This window comes from Falco biarmicus, chromosome 9, assembly GCF_023638135.1.
Source record: "Falco biarmicus isolate bFalBia1 chromosome 9, bFalBia1.pri, whole genome shotgun sequence".
In the NCBI taxonomy this organism is placed as follows: domain Eukaryota; kingdom Metazoa; phylum Chordata; class Aves; order Falconiformes; family Falconidae; genus Falco; species Falco biarmicus.
In genome coordinates this window covers 29,693,233-29,702,616 of record NC_079296.1, presented here as the reverse complement: position 1 = coordinate 29,702,616, position 9,384 = coordinate 29,693,233, and the positions used below count along the sequence as shown (strand labels likewise).

The 9,384-nt window shown below is 41.0% G+C and overlaps 1 long non-coding RNA gene across 3 annotated transcripts; it reads right to left on the bottom strand.

Annotated features, from left to right (window-relative positions):
* Nucleotides 1–2,095: 2,095 nt before the first annotated feature.
* LOC130155620 (uncharacterized) lies at nucleotides 2,096–7,068 on the bottom strand. 3 transcript variants are annotated; one of them, XR_008824128.1, is made up of 3 exons: nucleotides 6,821–7,068; nucleotides 6,255–6,347; nucleotides 2,096–2,182 (listed from the first exon to the last, which is right to left on the bottom strand). It is a non-coding gene; the product is annotated as an uncharacterized LOC130155620 (long non-coding RNA). The 3 variants fall into 3 exon arrangements; XR_008824127.1 differs by having other exon boundaries at nucleotides 2,096–6,347; XR_008824126.1 differs by lacking the exon at nucleotides 6,255–6,347.
* Between the last annotated feature and the right edge of the window lie 2,316 nt (nucleotides 7,069–9,384).

Sequence of the window (9,384 nt, the reverse complement as noted above, 5' to 3'; positions counted from 1 at the left end):
CAAAGGTGGGAGAGCAGGTTCATAAGCCGTAGCTAACCTCCTACAGTAACTGTTGGTGTTATTTGTTATAGCCTCGTTAAGTTGATTTGACACATAGTTGCCTAGATAACCATCTATCATTTCAGATTTGCAGGAACAGCAGCCAGCGGAAAACACGCGGATACAAAATTTTAGAGTGTTTTTGTAACGTAAGCAGGCAGCACAGCAATGCGCACCAAGCGAATCCCAGCTGGGCTTGTATTTTTGTTTTTTTGATTGTACAAGTAATATTTTGGTTTTCGTTGTAGTTTACATAGTAAAAACAGGCAAACCGTGTCACATTTAAAAAAAGTGATAAATTTAAAAACAAGAAGTGAAACAGTGCAGATACCTGAAACTACACCAATTCTGCTAGCTTTGCTACACTACCAACAGAAATAGTCCTGTCCTGTTTAGATAGACTTTGTTTTGCTACATGACTGCATATGCAGCAAAGTGATATCAAGTCCTGAGGGTCCACTCCTTTGATGAGTTAAGCACACAAAGGCCCACATTTTGATGCAATCTGATATCATATATTTAAGTCCTAGACAAACTGCAACTGTGAGGAAGTGATAAACAGAACTTCCTGCACAAAGCTGCCTGAGATAACACTTTCCATGGACTGGAAAAAAAGAGACATGATTGCTACAGAACTAAAAGGGAACTGTTCTGCTCTTAATAAATAACCCTTTCTTTTTCACGTGGCTATTGCAAAAGCCGAAGCACAAGTGACTAAGATTCAGTACACTGTGGAGCAGTTCTACTCACACATTTCTGAAATGATTCTTTGAGGAACTTACACTTAATTCTTCGCTCCAGATCTGTGTTCTCCCGAAGGCAGCTATGCTGCAGCTGGAGCCCTGCAACTCAGAAACCTCCCAGCTAATATTTTTAGTTACATTTTAAAGAAAGCTAAATTTAAAAGTTTAGCCAAATGGAGAAATAAGGAAGGATTTTTAAAAAATAAGGCTAGGCTGTCTCCAATGAGGGAGAAATCCTATAGGAAATGTGATTCCTTATAACAAGATTTCCTCTCAATTTTGCATCAGCGTCACCTCAAACTTCAATAAATTTAATATAATTACTTTGAGTTCAATTTGTGAATGTTTGAGCAGCCAAGTTTTCCTCACACTGGAAGTTGTGAGGGAAGTGAGCTTTAAATGTGAGTATTTAACATACACCAAATTTTTTTTTAATCAGAATTTAGAAAATGTTCAAAATATGGAGGTATTTCTTCATATACAAACTGACTAGAAAACAAAATAAAACCTTATGGAAGTAGAAGGTCTAAAGCACATGCAATTTCTAATGCAAAATATCAGGAATTCATAATATACCATTTATCAGTTGTTGTTGGGGGGGGGGGGGCAGGGATTAACATTTGTAAAATTGACTTACTCATTGTCAAAAGCACAGGCAAATCACTACAGCCTGCAAGAGATTCCACAGGGACTTCCACAACAGCTCACCTACTATGCAGACATCTACTCCACCCTCACATGGTGATGTCCTAGAACCGACCCCAACATCGAGTCCTCCTGAGACACCAGAAGGGCTCCAGACTCAGGACATTACAATCTATTCTGATATAAAGAAAGGGTATTTGTCAACTTTTGCCTGTTCTGTGCATTTCTTTTTATACTTAGTTTATAATTTTTTTTGAGGAGCTTCGGCTGTGTAGCAAGTCAGGAGAGAAGCAACTGAGGTATATTAAAAAGCAATCAAATGCTACCTATCGCTGAAGGGTTTTAAAACTTCTGCTCCTGCTGCAAGTTTGTGAAGTAGTAGGGGAAACAGAATGATCGATTAAATTAATGTGACATCTCTGTGGTGATCTTCCCAGAGATTTGCGCTGTACAGCATTTCTTGACACATAAAGAGCCACCATGTCAGCATTTCTTCTGGTACCTTTTGGACCCCACACATTGCCGGTCGTACCTAGACCTTACAGCGAGCTACGCTCAGTGTTGGAGATGCCTTGGTGCAACTGTGCTGAGCCCAGGCAAATCAAGCCAGGGATATACAGCGCGCTCTGTCTGTGAAATACCAATTTATTAAAAACAAAACCAAAACATCTTTTCGGCAGCCTTTTTAATTGGATTCTTTCAGAAGACTGGGTTAGGGTACAGCCACGCCAACAGGGACCAGCCACAGCAGTAATCTGGTGTCAGGCAGGAAGGAGAAGAGGACAATGAGATTTGACTCTGAAGAAATTATAAATGGAAACACAGCCCAGTGATTGCCGATGACTATGCCGTCAGAGTAACAGTCTGCAGAAAATACCAGGCCTAAAACTGGTCTTTCACATGCTCAATAGATTCACCATAGCAGGAGTTGACAAGGATTATTTTTCCCATAGCCTTTTAGCTATACACTCAGACGAAGAACCAAATGCTATGGATGACTATAAGCTTCTTAAGATTGAAGAGACAGTAGCTACCATAGTGGTAGTAACAGGTAAAAAGTTTTTAAATAAATGAGAAAAATATACAAACGCTTGCCAATTTTGGCCTATTTCCATTGTTTCTACAATATATTGCAAATATGGAAACTTGCTCATTTGTAATCCAATTCAAAATTGGCTGCCTTCCCTTTAATATTATACATTTGTTAATTTTGTTCTGAACTTTTGCACATCCCCTCCTCTAGAGCGATTCCTCTTGCATGTAAATTAGTGTAATCAGTTACATAGTGATTTGTATTTTTCAGCTGCAAGATGTTATCGAGTAACAATTAATGAAATTATTTTTCTTCATGAACTCAAGGGCTACTTGTTCACTTGGGAATTATGGTACAAATTATTGAACAAACATTTTTATCATCATCAAAACAAGTTTCATTTTCATTATACTAAGTTATCTTGAAAGCAGTGTTTAGTATAACAGTTGAGTGACTATTTTATTGTTACTTAGATAGCCTGATGATAGGCACCTTACAAAAAAAGAAAATAGGTAGTAGACCAAACTATAAGTAGCAAACACTCTCAGTCTCCTCCTCTTTTAGTACGAATACAACTGAAAGTCTTCACAGTGGTGGTAATCTCGTAATGGGCTTGAGCTTTTTATCTCAGCTATGAATGAATTATTGATTTTTCAGTTGCTAAAACAAGTCTGCCGAGCAGACACTTGTGACTACAGCAGGAGAGCTCATCTGGTGTGACTCAGTGGGCAGAGAAGTCTTGTGCGTCAGCAACTTATTCTTAAGGCAAATAAAATGTCACTTCAATATTGTAAAAACAATAAACAAAAACATTTGATTTTTAGTGTTGCAAATGAGACACTGTGCCAACTTTGCTCCGCATAACAAGTCTCAAGAAGCTCTCCTGGGAATGTTTATATTGTGTTTCTATCCAGGCCTCATATTTGCTTTGAATTGTGACAACAGTTTGACTGTTTTCATGTTAAAAGCTTCCTGCCTTTGTCATGAATGGAGCTTTTCATCAATATCTATAGACAACAGTCAAAACAGGAATTGAGGAATACTGCTGCAAGCTTTATGAATGCCTACCTGAAAGTGCTTGTGCCCCAGCACCAGCCCTGTGTCACCCCTCAGCCCAAGCCTTCAGCAAGTGCCGCTATGCTAAACCCCACCAAGAGCAAAGCAGGGGGCAGCTGGGGCCAAATCCTGCTGCTGCCCACCTGGGAGGGGGCAAGGGCTGAGCAGGGGGCACTGGATGAGGGTGGAAGTGGAACAACAAAGAAAGATGTGGAGGAGAAGAGAGCATGGAGGGGGACTCTGGACACAAGGATGCCAGGAGACAGGCTCTGCTAGGATGTCTCTTGGAAATGCCTGCCTCACATCCCAGCCTGTTCTGGTCAGCATCCATAGTTATGAAGGTAGTACTTCAAACATAATCTGCCAGGATTTCAGAACGAACTGCAAGATCTTTCCTGCTAGCCTTAATTGCACATTTTAGAGCCCTTGGGAATACAGGAGAAATGCTGATAAAAATATAGCTAGCCATGCTACCAGTTACAAAAAATATGCATGCATTTAAATTTTTTTTAAAAAAAACATTAATTTTCTGTTCTATTATGATAGAATAACTTTGACAAGCACGCTCAGATCTGACTACAATGTGAAAAGTAACCAATACAAAACATTTTGAAGAGGTTTTTATGTACACGAATACACACACTTGTATGTGGGTGTATATATTATGTGGGAAAATCTCAGGTACAAAAAACTCATATACAGACTCGTATCAGTTTCAATTCTGATTTTTTTATATTTAACACTGCAGAGCAGCTTATTGTTTCCACCACTCCCAAGTCAAATAAACTATTCACATTCCAGTGTCTTGGAATATATTGACTTCCACCTACAGGAAATTCTATTTGAAAGATAAGACTATGCACAAGACTGAAATAATAACAACTGATCAGGCAGAAGTCACACTGTCTTTCCCTGGAAGAATTAGTTACCTTAAAACTTGAGCACAATGAAGACAAATCGGAAAGTATGATTCGCGTTTTAGATTGTTTTAGTTGAGGAACGAATAGACTGAACTTCCTCCTTTTGCAGAGTGTAGTCAAATAGCGATTATGCAAAGTGTACAATTCTAAACAGCTAATTAAACAGCAACCCCAAATCTTTACAGCTGAATAAGCTGCTTTAAAAAGTGCCAGAAAACCTGTGCCTTGTGTACAAGGGTGGTTTTTTTTAAAAACAAACAACAAAGACCCATCAGCTATTCTAGTGCTTCATCTCTCCACACATTTTTACCTGCACAAAAAAGCCACCATCTACAGGATGCAGTGTATTTTTCTGTCAGAAAAATCTATCACTTTGTCTGAAGCTCCCAGGGGGACACAATTTCCTAATCAAGACGGTAAACCATCAAGAAAGTAAAATAATAATGCAAACAACTGATACAGCCTGGTTTTCCAGTACCTTCATTCAGTACTAAAACCTAAGCTAATTATATCATACCAAAGAAACAAGAGCATCTTACACTTTTCCAAAGGTCATTTTAAGATGACTTTTGAATTGGATATACTTTCTTCCCATCAGATACGTAGAGAAAAGGGAACAAAATATCATAAACCCAAGGTTGTGTAAGATTCACCTACTTTGGGAAGCATGGCAGGATCTCCTAATAACTACAAAGTGAAAGACAGTTTTTGAACTTTTTCCTTGAAGCAAGCTGGACGTCTGGGCAATGTCATTCCAGTGGTTTTAGAGAACTATTCAACACAGTGGAAGAGCATGCTCCAAAACTGATGTATTTTCCTATACTTCCTAAACAGTGACTTTGATAATGTTACTACAGACTCACCCTGGCAAAGCCAGAAGTAGCAGCAGGGTTTGTTTTTCATGCCTACTTGAAAAGTTCTGAGATTCTTTGGACAGTGATCAGTCGAGTGTAATTTATTTAAACATCAGTGAAAGGCTACCAACTGTTGCTATAAAAGTCATCTTCTAGTTCTTTTTGCCTCTTGTTTTGAAACCTGAAGAGAACCTGAAGTCAATCATTTCTTAGTCAAGCACCACATTAGTCCCGTCACAGAAGGTTAACCCCTCAACAACATAATTGAATGCCTTTACCTGTTCCTTATGCACACTAATGGACACACTTAACTATGAAAAAACAGCCATCAGTACCCAGAAATTTGGTTTAGCAGGAACAGTATCTGCAGTAATTTTTTTTAACCAGCCATGGAACAATTTCTTTCCAGCTCCTTGAATTATAGGTAGTTGTATTCAGAGCTGTACGCTCAACAAAAGCTAGCAAGCATCACACAAACAGGCACCTAAAGGATACATAACTCACTTAGAACAAAAAAATCACTCATTCTTACTTCGCTAGGGAATGTTCAATTAATGTCTTATTTGCATTAGGATATTTACTTATTAAGCCCATTATATCAATTTCATTTTCAGAAACCTCTTCGCATTTAAATTTTTTCTCTGCATTTACATATGTTTAATGGTGCATTACTTTATGCTGCAGCTTGCCCATTGGTGTTAAGATATATACCTTTAACAAACAAAAAAAAAATAATCTGAAAGCACAAGATGCTTCTTAAATAAAAAAAGACAGTTTAGTGCTTTTCCCATCTTTTATGACAGAAATACCACACTGTGTAATGGGCACTATTACTAGATTTTTACCTTAGCAGCCAGGAATGCTGACTCAAGTACTTAGCTTATATTACCCTGTTATCTGGGAGCGGGGTCCTCAACAGCAGAGAAAACTATGTGAGACATTCTTGATACTCTGTTTAACTTACTTTACTATGTCTCCAAGGTGTTAAGTGAAGTCTGTCACTATCCCAGAAAAGTTCCTTCACAAACTTATATATCCCATTTATCTTCCAGTTCACCTGGGGATTACAGAAGACCTCAGCTGAGCTGTAGCTTTTAATGAGCTTACGCAGAGCAGAGCACGGGGCTGAGATATCAAGCTTGCTCCTCCCCAGGCAGGAATACAAAGGCAACTGTGTCGGAGCACAAGCTAGAAGTGCTTCCCTTCTACTACCTCTAGCCAGATAGCCAGGAGAAAGGTAACTATATGATTTCGGAAAATCACTGTTTCCTGAATACGGCAGCTCACTGAATTTCAGCTAACCCATAGCATCAATGTTTTACCTGCGCTAGAGGTCAAGATGCATGGTTAACTGAAACACGGTGAGGTTATGCATCTCAAAGGGCTCACTGAAGTTTCCTACCATTACCTGGAGAAGCTCTGCTGAAACTCTGATTTCCCAATAAATTTAAGTTAATCTAAATGCACATTGCGATTTGTGAAATGCCTCTTTCAAGGCAGCCCTGCCCCTGCTCGGATGCATGTTCTTACCGCGTCTTGTCTGAGCATGAGCAGTCATGAAACCATGTGGCCAGTTAGATAAGGGAACTTCTGCTGAAAATTAACCTGAAAAAAATACAAATAAAGTGGTTAGTTTTCACTAGCAGGAGTTTTCACAAAGTGTAGGAGAACAATGACCAGGGAGAGAAGGGCCAGAAAAACCCTTTTGGCAGGAGCGTCTTAAAGCAGTGGTGGAACCATCAGGCGGGGTCTGTGAGCTACCACAGGCTGGCAGGAGGTTTTTGCAATGATTCGAAACTGGGTTGTTTTGAAATAGTATGTTGGCCATATGCTTCTATGCTGCCTCCTGCTGAGGATGCTAAAGAGCTCAGCAAAGCTCACAGACAGCTCCTTGGTAGGTATTATCACTCCCGTTTTACAGGAATGAGGATGCAGACAGAGCTCGGATCGTTTACCCGAAGCAAAAAGCAAAAAGTGGAAGACAGATGGAAAACCAAAACCACTGATCCTTGATTCCCACCACTACCTTAATTAATAAATCAATTGTGACCAACACGCAGAACATTAAGAAATGCCCCCTGAGCATTTGCTAGCGAGTTAGGCAAATGAGCAGCTGCGTAGCCACTGCGGTGCTCGCTCGGCTGCACAGGCAGAGAACAGCAGGGCACGCAGGACCAGCACCGGTGGGGCTGTGCGTTCTGCCCAAAGAGCTGACCTGTGAGCCTGGTGAGAGCAAACAAGGGCAGGCAGCCCAGGAAAGACACAAGATGAGATTCAGACACAGATACGAAACCAGCAGATTTTCACAGCAGGTTCTTGAGGGTGCAGGGTGATGGCCGGTCTTGACCCCGTCTGTCTGTGGTGGGGCTCTGCACCCTGCACAGGATCTTGCTGGTCATGAGATACAAGAGGAAGCCACTATTTTGCCATCCCTAGCAAGTCAAGAAGAGTGTGCATAGCCCTGGGTACCTGTTACTAAGTTATACCACTCCCGGCTGGGGAAAAACCCCCAACTATAATGCTGTTGAAGGAGGAGGAGGTGTTTTATGCCATTGCTTTTTAAAAACACAATTACATAAGGGCAGAAAAATCTTTGTCATTGCTACAGAGCCCATATGAAGCCAGAAAAAAAAAAAAATGTATTGCAGCCTCCAGTATTCCTTTGAGTCTTGTGGAGAAAGCAATGCTTTACTTCAGCATACAGAGCAGTAAAAATCAGATTAACACCCAATTTAGCATCATTTCTGACCCTGTACTTCTTGACTTTCTTTCACACCCACTTTGTAGTGACACAAATGATGCCACACACTGTGGGACAATGGATATTCAGATCTCACCTGTTCAAAAGGCAGTTGCTAGTTGGCTGTTAAGTATTTTTGTCTTGTGGTTTTATAGCCTCCACTACAAGCATCACTACAAGATGCCTTTGCCCTTGAAACCATAAAGACTGCAGAGTTAACATGTGCCTTTGAGGTGGCAAGAGCTGATAAGCACAAAGCAGCTGGGTGCACCAAGTAAGGTTTGGGGTGTACTGACTCATTTTCACCTCCCTTAAGGATTAATAATGGTGTTTGTAAGTATTTTTTTATTTTTGAAGAAGTCATCTTAACATAGAGTGTACTAAATCCTGTTTTCACCTGTCAAAAACTTCCAGTTGATAATTAGTTATTTATAACACATGCTTAGTTTTAAAAAAGGTCTAAACTCTTCCTCCAGCAAGCTCCAAATAAGCCATGTTTCATTCCTCCAGACTCTGGCCAGCGTCTACTGTTCTTTTTTAAAAAATACCGTGTACAAGAAAGACTTGGGCAGAACCAAGGCATCTAAAACCATGTAATCCAGCTCCTTTCCCTGTCACTGGTGGCAGGTTTAGTTTCCCTGGCATTGACCCTGTTGACCCCTGGCTGTGTGTGAGCAGGCAGGCCTTCCCCAGCGTGACCGCTCTTGCCTGCCTCAGCATAGTTTAGGCGTCTGGTCTCCCCAGTTGCCTAGATGGCTCTGGGCAGGGGTGTCCCTTCTTTTCTTTCCCTCCTCAGAGGCACTTCTAACCCCTAACAGAGGAGCTGTTCCATTGAACCAGGAAGTCGACATGCTCATCAGAACCAGGTATTTCGGCTGCAAGGATGATGCAGCAGAACAGCAGCAAGAGCAGCCACAGAGGACAGGGATGCCACTACGTGACAGACCTGCGGGCTCTGGTGAAACATCGCTTTGCAGTCTCTTTGTGTTCAGCTTATTCAGAGGGGTTCACAGTGGACACGCATCTCTGTGGTCGTTCATGTTCTGCCTTGGCAGACACCCTGAGGTGGGAGCAGTGGCAAGGATGGGACAGGTTTTTTGGAGGAAAAATAACCTCTGGCCTGGGCAGATATCAGTTCTTCATCACTTCCCAGACTCCAGGGGAACTTCAGTCTGGAGATCCTAATCAAGGAAGCATCTGGATGTCCGATTTTATGTTAGACAGCCTTTCCCAACTAGCTGCCATGCCAAGTGCTTCCTCTCTGTTCCTATACCAGGACGTGCATGAAACTGACCCATGACATTTAGACAAAATAAGGCCATAAAAGGGAGCTGAGCCATGTTAAAACCATTCA